Source organism: Phyllostomus discolor, unplaced genomic scaffold (assembly GCF_004126475.2).
Source record: "Phyllostomus discolor isolate MPI-MPIP mPhyDis1 unplaced genomic scaffold, mPhyDis1.pri.v3 mPhyDis1_scaffold_11, whole genome shotgun sequence".
Classification (NCBI taxonomy): Eukaryota; Metazoa; Chordata; class Mammalia; order Chiroptera; family Phyllostomidae; genus Phyllostomus; species Phyllostomus discolor.
The window spans coordinates 26823-36986 of NW_023397498.1; the positions used below are offsets into that span (position 1 = coordinate 26823).

The 10164-nt window shown below is 45.9% G+C and overlaps 1 pseudogene; it reads right to left on the bottom strand.

Annotated features, from left to right (window-relative positions):
• Positions 1-1037: 1037 nt before the first annotated feature.
• Positions 1038-3466, bottom strand: LOC114489330 (annotated as a pseudogene).
• Positions 3467-10164: the final 6698 nt, after the last annotated feature.

The window sequence follows — 10164 nt, forward strand, 5'->3', positions numbered from 1 at the left end:
GAATCTGCTAGTTTTACTACTCAAGGACAACCTGTCTGTGGTAGCTAAGCACACAACCCTGCTGTGATGAAGGGGTAGGAACCAGGGGCAAAGGCCCAGGGGGACTGTGGCAGAGTCACCTCTGTGGCATCTGAGACACTTTCTCCTTGACTGTTCAGTTCTCATCACTCGAAGCTGGAAGCTAATGAAGCCTCACTATCTCCAAACATTATAAATGAACATAAAGATTCTTTTTGAGCCAGTGAACCTCCTGTATCCAGCTGTTCCTGAAGTCCTCCTGCTTTCCTCTAGGGTCTGGGAACATTCTGTGTGCACCTGACACAAATGTGTTTTTCTGTTGCTGAGAGAAATGGCACACACACACATCTCCTGTTGTTGTGAAAGAGAAACATCAGTCAGGTTGCCTTCCTTATGTTTCTTAGGCACAAGTCCTAACTGGGAATCGAACCTGTGGTATTTTGGTACATGGGAGGACAGCCCAATCAACCCAGCCACCTTGGCCAGGGCACATCCCTGTTTCAACTGTTTCTGATTGCAGAGGAAACCACTCAGTCTGTTGGCTCACATTTTTATTTTGTCTATAACCTAACTGATACATTAAGTGGATATTTTTAGAAAATGAAAAGGAAAAACACCTGACAATTATGTGAATGCTCAAAGGTATTTATTGGACAATTATACAGGAAGCACCCCCCCCAAAAAAAACCCAACCATAATAGGACTTAATATGGGAAGTGACAGTTCCCCATAATTTGTGTTTGTGATTCACAAGCTGTCCCATGTTTTTCAGGGCACTGGGTCACCAGCAGAGGGGCTGGTTGTCCATGGCTGGCACACCCAGGGTGCATCTGTACCTGCTGTGCTCAGAGTCCCATGGCCTTGCCCCAGCTGCACTGGCCACTGCTGGGACTGAACCCGGGACAGAGCGTCATGAAGCTCCCGTCATCCTTCGCCGGAATTCCAGGAGCGAAAAACGGACGGAGGGGCTCTGCTACAGAATCAGGGGGAATGTAAAAATGTGGGAGCCATCGCTCACGTCATAAAAGGAAATGGTCCCATTTCAAAGTCCAGGAAATGCCAATGTGGTGTAAGCAGGAAATGACCATGAGCTCTGTCACCGGCCTGGTGCTGGCCCGGAGGTGTCCTTCTCCCTGCAGCTCACGATCCAGAAGCCACGTTCTGAAGAGAGGACGACCTTCTCCTGCCGAGGAACAGACTCCTTGCAGACGCCCAGGTTCCACTCTGTGCTGGTGCCCACGTCCACCTCCCAGTAGTGCCGGCCGGACGTGAGCCTCGGGGAGCCCAACACACAGAGGGAGGTGCTGAACCTCTCAGGACAGACCCTGCGCTTCTGCTCCTCGTACACACAGCGGACTTGCCGCAGGTCCTCAGAGATGTAGAGGTGGTTGTTGGCTGTGTCCACATCCAAGGTCACGTCCACTGTGGAAAGAGAAATAATTTGTCAGCTCTGTCCCCACCCCTCAGGGCCACCTCAGGAGCCCACGTGACTCATTCACTATCTCATCTTTATCTCCACACCTTGTGTTTTCCTGAGGGAACTTCCCGGGTCCCTGATTTCATCAGATTTCATGGACACAAGGAACGGTCATCATTGGAACTGGCCCTTGGTCATTACAGGTGTTCTCTCTACACTATTGTCTTTGCTTAGTTGATTAAGGAGGTTTCTTCCCTTTAGTGTGGACTCCGCATGGAAAAAGAGACCATGACTGCTGCATGTTTTCAAAATTAGCATACAAATTATCACAGACTCTTTCCACACATACACCTGAACTAGGCATTTTAAAGGACGGAGGATATTCTACTTATTGCAGAGTAAAACTGACATGAAAGCTTTCTGTTTCCTCTCTCTCTGTCTCTAAATTATATTAAAATTATATATGCACACATACAATATGTTTATATGTAAATATATAAGTATATAAACCTGTACATATATTTGTAAATATATGTGTATATGTATTTTTTTGTAAGAGTCCTGACCTTAGGACACGTGGACACCTTAGCAGGAACTGGGACCGCAGCTCAATGGGGCAGTGCCTGGAGGGGCCCGAACTCGGAGCACCGGATGGTGAGCTGTGGCCCAGCTTCCCTCCGACTCTGATTGGGGCCCAGAGCTCTGCATCTAAGGTGACCCCTGGATGGGGTTGGCCCCGCTTTAGAAAGAAACTTTCTGGAATAATGATTCCTCGACCCCAGTTTCTGTTTCTTTTATCTCTTCTTTTTCCTTTTTTATTTTAATTTTTATTTTTTTAATCCTTCCCTGAGGATATGTTTTTCGTGATTTTGCACAGGGAGGAAAGGAGGTGTTGAGAAGGAGAGAGACATTCATCGCTTGCCTCACTCATGTGCCTTACTCATGAGGCCCCTGGCTGGAATCGAACCTGTAACCTTGTGGTGTACAGGAATCTCTCCAACCAACTAAGCCACCTCCAAGGCCCTTTAATTTGTAAAACAATTTTGTAAGTTTCAGTTACAGTTGATGTACAATACAAAATAATATTGAATGCAACTAGAGTTGAAAACATTAAAAAATTATTAATGCTTGCCAGATGGGAGGGGGTTTGGGGCATAAGGTAAAACAGGGGAAGGTATTGGGAAGTACAGATGGGCAGTGACAGAACAGGCCCAGGGTGGTAGCGGGAAGCACAGGGAATACAGTCAGTAATACTGGGGTAATGTGCATGGTGCCAGGTGGGGACTAGGCTGATCAAGGCGAATCACTTCTGGAGGTATATGAGTATTTAATTACTATGCTGTATTTTAAAACTACTGTAACGTTGTGTGGCAACTGTAATTCAAACATCAACCTCAAACATATTTAAAACTGAAAATGGTCTCCAAACACATTAAAAACAGTTAAGAATCAGGAAGAATGGATTTTAGGGATACAGGCCAGAGGCAATCCATCCATGTTTCTCTCTTGTATCAGTGTTTCTCACCATCTTTCACTTCCTTCCCCCATCTCTTCAAATAAATAAATAAAATCTTTAAAAAAAAACAAAGAAAACCTACAGACGGTTTTAATGCAGACTTCCAGGTTGGCACAATGGGAAAGAACGAGCATTTCAGGTGCCAGAACAAAGGTAAAGCACCTTGACTGGAGGGCTTTGACAAGTGGCTGTTTCCCTCGGGGTGGGGGCTGGTGGCCCCAGACCTCACCTTGGAACCTGCGCATCCTCGGGTTCATCCTCAGGATGGCTCTCAGCTGGGGCTCCAGCGTCCTGACCTCTGACACCAGCCTAGCCAGCTGGTGTTTGGGCCTGATGTCACTCTTCTGAGAAACCTCAGGGCAGGTGAAGCACATAATCCCGTGTCCCCCGGGGCCCCTCGGCAGTGAGTTGACACACTTGAAGCAGCAGATGAACCCACATTTCAGACTGACGGGGTCTTCCAGGTAGGACAGGCAAATGTAGCAACTGCTTATGTCTTTAAAATGTTTGGCCATGATCGCTGTCTGGGGGAAGGGACAGGCCGTTAGAACATTGTAAGTGACAAGGACTGATGGGTCCTGGGACTTCACCCTGTTTCTGTGAATAGCAACCTGCACTTCCTGCTCCCAGGCAATCAAGATGCAATCCAAGTACAAACATCAATAGCTTATGGCCAGGAAGTTCTGATTTTGAAATGCTAGTTAGCATGAAGACAAGCTTTATCCTGGGGCTGTAAGTTAGGGGTTGAGATGGTCTCTATTCGTGAAATTTTTTTTTCAAACCCCAGCTAAGGGCAGATTTTTATTGGTTTTAGAGACAGAGAGGAAGTGGAGGGAGGGAGGGAGGGAGGGAGAGAGGGAGAGACAGAGAGAGACAGAGAGAGAGATGCTTGCTTCTTGTACTCATTCTGAATGGAGCTCAACCATCAACTCTTAGTTATACGGGATGATGATCAAGCCAACTGAGCCTCCTGACCAGTGCGACCTGCATGTCTTATGTCACATCCTCTAGTCTGGAGTGGCTATTGAGCCAGTGGGATGGGTCTTATCCACCTTGAAAGGTGTTGAGCATAAGATATACCCTCGAATTTGAAGACATCACAGGACAGGAGAACATAAGCCACCTCCCAAAGAACTGACATTGATGAGATGTTGAAATGACTGCCTTCTGCCAGCTATATTGAAAGGCTTTTTTTTTCTTTTGTTTTCTTTTTTACTTGGTATATGTGTCTTGTAGAAAATGAGGTTAGCCCTGGCTGGGGAACTCACTTGGTTAGAGCATTGTCCTGATACCCCAAGGTTCAGGTTCCATCTCAGATCAGGCCTCAGGCAAGAAACAAGCAGTGAATTCATCAATGAGATCGTAACAAATTCATGCTTCTTTCTCCCTCACATCAGTAAGTTAAACAAACAAAACAAAGCCAAACAAAAACCCCTCATTTACAATGATGTCTCTGTGTGACTTTATATATCCAGTGGACGGTGCTGGCTGAGACCCAGAAATCCTACAATTGCTCCACCTGAGTGTGGCTGAGACCCACAGCAGAACCTGAGAGGCAGAGTAAGTTAGTGGCTGACACTCCACTCACCACCTGGCAGGGTCCGCCCATCTGAGATCTGACTCAGCATAAAAACGACCATGTTATTTCTGCCACCTGGTGTTAAACATCTAAGTTCTGCCCACTGCTCCCATCAAAGGCATTCATCCCTAGATGTCCACTCCATGCCTGGGACTGAGCTGGCCTCAGTCAGCACTTGCTGAACCTTTTGTAGAAACAGGAAAGTCAAAACCATGGACTCACCTCTGGTGCACTAGGTCCTCTTCTGGTTTCCAGCTGCTTCCTCTGCTGGCTCAGCTCTGGAGTGAGGTCGACCAGCAAGCACCTTTTATCAGGCTGGGCCCTCCTCCCACCTCACCCACTTTCTGTTTGTCCCACTCATTCCAATCAGGTTTCCACCCATGTAATGAGATTTTCTCACCCCACAGAGAGGAGTTGCCAGGAACAAAGGACATAGTTGTGTATGAAAGTTATTTTTAAATGAATGTGAACAAAATACTGCCATGTAATCATTGTAGATTAGATCCTGAATATCATTTCTGGTCCCATCTTGGGAAATGAATATCAAAAATGAGAACATTTTCTCACTCAATCCTAAAATCTGATCCTTTGGAATGTTGGTGACTGATCTGCCTAAAAATGTTTGGAATCACTGGATTGGGGATTGTAGTTGCATCATCTGAGAAACACCAGGCCTCACACTACCTTGTTTTTTTTTTAATTTTTCATTTTTTAACTATTTTTATTGTTGACATTATTCCCAGTGTCCCATTTCTCCCTTTTGCTCACTTTGTCCCTGGCCTCACCTCCCTGCCCTCTGGGCATCAGCAGGCAGTTATCCCAGTCTCTGGGCTAATCTCTTTACCTTGTTCCATCTCCTCCCCTCTTCCAGCTGTCAGTCTGTTCCACGTGTCCGTGCCTTTGTCTATTTTAGGTGTGTCAAACTCATTTCACCGGGGGCCACCTCAGCATTGTGGTTTCCTACAAAGAGCCAATAACATTTTTAGGACTGTACATATGTAACTACTCCTTAACTAGGGGCAAGGACCTCAGCGCTACTGCCAGGTAGAAACAAGGTGCCGGGCCACATAAAAGAAGGTGGAGCGCCGGATTTGGCCCCAGAGCCTTGTGTTTGCGGCCCGTGGTCTATTTTGTTTATTAGATTCAACAGGTAAGTGAGATTAGATGGGGCTTGTAGCCCCAAACTGGCCTTTAAACCTCTTTTGTGCCCTGACTGGTGAGGCTGTGTTGATTTCGTGTCATCCCGCAAAGCAAAAGGATGCCGGGTGGATCCCTGGTCACAGAGAGAGAGGCAACTGATGGACATGTCTCTCTCTCACATTCATATTTCTCTCCCTTTCTTTCTTCCTTCTCCTCTCTGTGAAAAATAAAAACAGAAACAGATACGTCTCCTCTTTTGTTATGTACGTAGTATTTTAAGAATGTTGTTTATTTTATTTTGTTAATTTTTTAAATTATATTTTATTGAATATGCTATTGTTACAGAACACAACAACGGGGGCCTGGGATGATATACTATTATTGAAAGAAGGCCCCGGGTCCGTTATGTCCGCTGCCAGAGGAAAGACATCTCTCAATGCCAGAGATTCGTGAAAAGGAAAGGAAACGTTTATTTAATGCTATACAAACTTAAAGTAGTGACCTAATGTCTTCATCAAAATCCCAAAGTCCCTAAAAACACCCACAAACAGACACAGTCCTTCCTTCCTTCCCCCTTTGCCCAGTCCAGAGTACCGTATCTTAGGGATGGAAATAGAAGTCCATGGCTTAGGCAGTCCTCTGGTTCTTCCCAGTTAGAACTCCATCTCGACTGGGAGACCTCCCTGGATTCCTGGCACCCTCAGCTGAGTTGCCGGGATCTCTGCTAAAAACAGGTGGTGGTTACCCCTTCTAAAGCTGCGGGGGTCCCCACTCTGCTAGGCACGTGGTCCTCTCTCTCAGGGCTGCAGGAAGGGAGAGTCCCCACTCTGCCAAAACTGCATGGTTCTCTCCTCCAGGGCTGCTGCGTGGTTCTCCCTCTCTCAGGGCTGCAGGAGTCTCCAGTCCGTCAAGTCCGCGTGGTTCTCCCTCCTAAAGCAGCATGGTTCTCCCCCAATGGCTGCACATGGTTCTTCTCCTAAAGCAGCATGGTTCTCCCTCCTCTACTAAAGACACGTGGTTCTCCTCCCCAATGGCCGCCAAATCTGGGTTTTAAATCCCCGCGGCCAATCTTCCTCTGCAGCCTCATTTCCGACTCCTCCCACACTCGGCTTCACATGCCAGAACTCGTATCCTTCCAGCTTTACTGGGCTGCCATCATGAGTCTGGGCAGGCGTGGCCCCATGTCCTGGAGCCAATCCTCTCTGAGCTCCCACGCAGGCCCTGTAACGCAGGGGACCCGCCCCCCCAGTTACATCTAGGTAGGGAAGTTACTTCTGGGTGGGGAAGTTACTTCCATTCCCCTGGTTTAGAGCTGATCACAGCTACTTAACCTATCTATGCAACCAGCCAAGGCTATAGATATGTTAAATGACCACGCCAGAGTTTAGCTGCAAGGCTGTTGCTATGCTAAACAGCTCTCAATGGCACTGCTCCATTTGTCCCTTCCCCCAAACCACACCCTGGGGTGGGGGATGGAGACATCCTAAAATCTCCCGAACACCTTAAGTTCTGGACCGCATTTCAAATGCCTATTTGGGGTCCCCCCTCTTGGCTGCACCCTGTAACACTATTAGAGTTTTCCCATTTTTCCTCCCCTTTATTCCCCTCCACACTGTATCTGCCCCACCATCATTCCCCTACCTTAGTTCATGTCCATGGGTCATACATACAAATTCTTTGGCTTCTCCACTTCCTGTACCATTCTTAACCTCCCCCTGTCTATTTTCTACTTACCATTTATGCTTCTTATTCCCTGTGCCTTTTCCCCCATTCACCCCCACTCCCCTCCCCACTGATAACCCTCCATGTGATCTTCATTTCTGTCATTCTGTTTCCGTTCTAGTTGTCTTTGTTTGTTTTTGTTTTAGGTTCCATTATTGATAGTTGTGAATTTCTTATCATTTTACTGTTCATATTTTTGATCATCTTCTTTTTCTTCAACTAGTCCCTTTAACATTTCATATAATAAGGGCTTGGTGATGATGAACTCCTTTAACTTGACCTTATCTGGGAAGCACTTTATCTGCCCTTCCTTTCTAAATGATAGCTTTGCTGGATAGAGTTGTCTTGGATTTAGGTCCTTGCCTTTTGTGACTTCTAATACTTCTTTCCAGCCCCTCCTTGTCTGCAAGGTTTTTCTCCAGAGAGATCAGCTGATAGTCTTATGGGAAGTCTTTTGTAGGTAACAGTCTGCTTTCTCTAGTGGTATTTAAGCTGATCTCTTTATCTTTAATCTGGGTGATGTAATTATGCTGTGCCTTGGTCAGGGCTTCTTGGGGTCCTGTGTCTTTGAGACTCTCTGAGCTTCCTGGACTTCCTGAAAGTCCATCTCCTTTGCCAGATTAGGGAAGTCATCCTTCATTATGTTTTTAAATAAGTTTTCAATTTCTTTCTCTTCCTTTTCTCCTTCTGGCACCGTTATTCTTTGGATGTTTGGATGCTTAAAGTTGTCCCAGAGGTTCCTAAGCCTGTTCTTATTTTTTTAATTCTTGTTTCTTTCTTCTGCTTCATGGTTGAATGTTTATGTCTTCCCTCTGCTGCAAATGATTGATTTCTTTCCCTATTGTCTTGTCTTCATTATTGGTTCCCTGTACACCTTCCTTTATTTCACTTTTCATAAGCTTCAGTTCTTCCTCTATTTTGCAACCATATTCAATCATTTCTGTGAGCATCCTGATTACCAGTGCTTTGAACTGTGCATCTGATGGGTTGGCTATCTCTTCATCGCTTAGTTCTCTTTTCGTTCCTTTGGGCCATATATTTTCATCTGGGCTCACTTGTTACATAGTAAAGGGTGGAGCCTTGGGTACTTGCTAGGCCAGGGAACCCCGTCACTGTGTTGTGGCCCTGTGTGTGGGGGAGGGGTTCGAGAGGGAACAGTGCTGTTTGCTCAGCTCTCACCCCACGTTCAGTCACTTCCCCCACTTCCCATAAGCAAATTGGACCCTTCTGGTGCTGATTCCCAGGTAGGGGGTTTGTGTACATTCTGGGACCTCGTAGGTCTCCCCCGCAAACTCTGCTGTGAGGTTGGGAGTTTCTCCCACCGTTACCACAACTCTCACAGGCTTTTAGAGTCAAGGGTTTTGAGTATTTATTTCCCCACACTGGATTCCTGGGTTGCTTGGTTTGTCTCGCTCCCCAGTCATTCCTCCTGCTGTATCTACATGCAAATGTGGGACTCCTGCTTTGCCAGTCCCCGCCCCACATGGTCTGCTTGCAGCTTCCTCTCCCGCTCAAGTCTTTCAGCCCTCGCCTTGCAGTGAGTCCTCTCTGCCAGGCTGCCCATCTCTGCCCCTCACTAAGGTCTGGATGGATATTTCCTCTTTAACTCCTTGGTTGTTGGAATTCCACACAGTTCGATTTTCTCACAGTTCTGGTTATTTTTTGTTTTTAAATTTGTTGTTTTTCTTCTTTTGGTTGTGGGAGGAGGCAAACTATACCTACCTATGCCTTCATCTTGGCCAGATGACTCTTTTCTGCATTAGCTGATTCTTTTTTTAGACTTTTTAAAAAACTGATTTCAGAGAAAGGCAGAGGGAGGGAGAGAAAGAGAGAGAAAGAGAGATTAGTTGTTCCACTCATTTACATTCATTGGATGATTCTTGTACATGCCCTGACCTTGGATGAAATTCACAACCTTGGCATATGGGGACGACACTCTAAACAATTGAACTTCCCAGCCAGGGCCTTAAGCATTTTTTAATAAAGGGATCGTAGTGTCTTTTTCTTTTCTTTTTTTACAATGGTCACAATATTATAGGAGTGTTAGGTGTGTAGCAGTGATTAGATATTTATATAATTTACAAAGCGATCCCCCCATTAGGTCTAATTGCCACCTGGCACCATGCAGAGCTATTACAATGTTACCGACTATATTCCCTAGGTTGTCCTTTACATCCCTGTGACTGCTCTGTAACTACCAATCTGTACTTTTGAATCCCTTTACTTTTTCCACCCAGCCCCACAAACCTCCTCCCATCCAGGGATCAGCAATGTGTATGATACCTGACAGGATCTTGTCTTTTTGTTTTTTCTTCAACTGGTGTGGAAAAAGAAAAAACAACTCTGTAATTCTAATTTGTGGCCAAGGGGTTCATTTGGAAGATTGTGATTGGTCCTTACAGATGGGGCAGGGGAAGCTCCAAGTTTATTTTAAATATAATACAAAATATCCTCATATTTTGTATTGCTTCCTTTCATTGTTTTTACATTTAATCCTCACCTGAGGACATGTTTTGTTGACTTTAGAGAGAGGGAAGAGGAGAGAGAGAATGAGACACGGAGAGAACATGGATGTGAGAGAGGAACATTGATCGTTTGCTTCCCACACATGCCCGACTGGGGGTCAAAGCAGCAACCTGGCTGTGTGCCCTGGCCAGGGATCCAACACCCCAACTTTTGCTTTGAGGGACAATGCTCCAACCAACTGAGCCACCCCACCAGGGCTGTAAGTATTCTTTATGATTATTTTAATTACCTTTGCCCAGAAGGTGA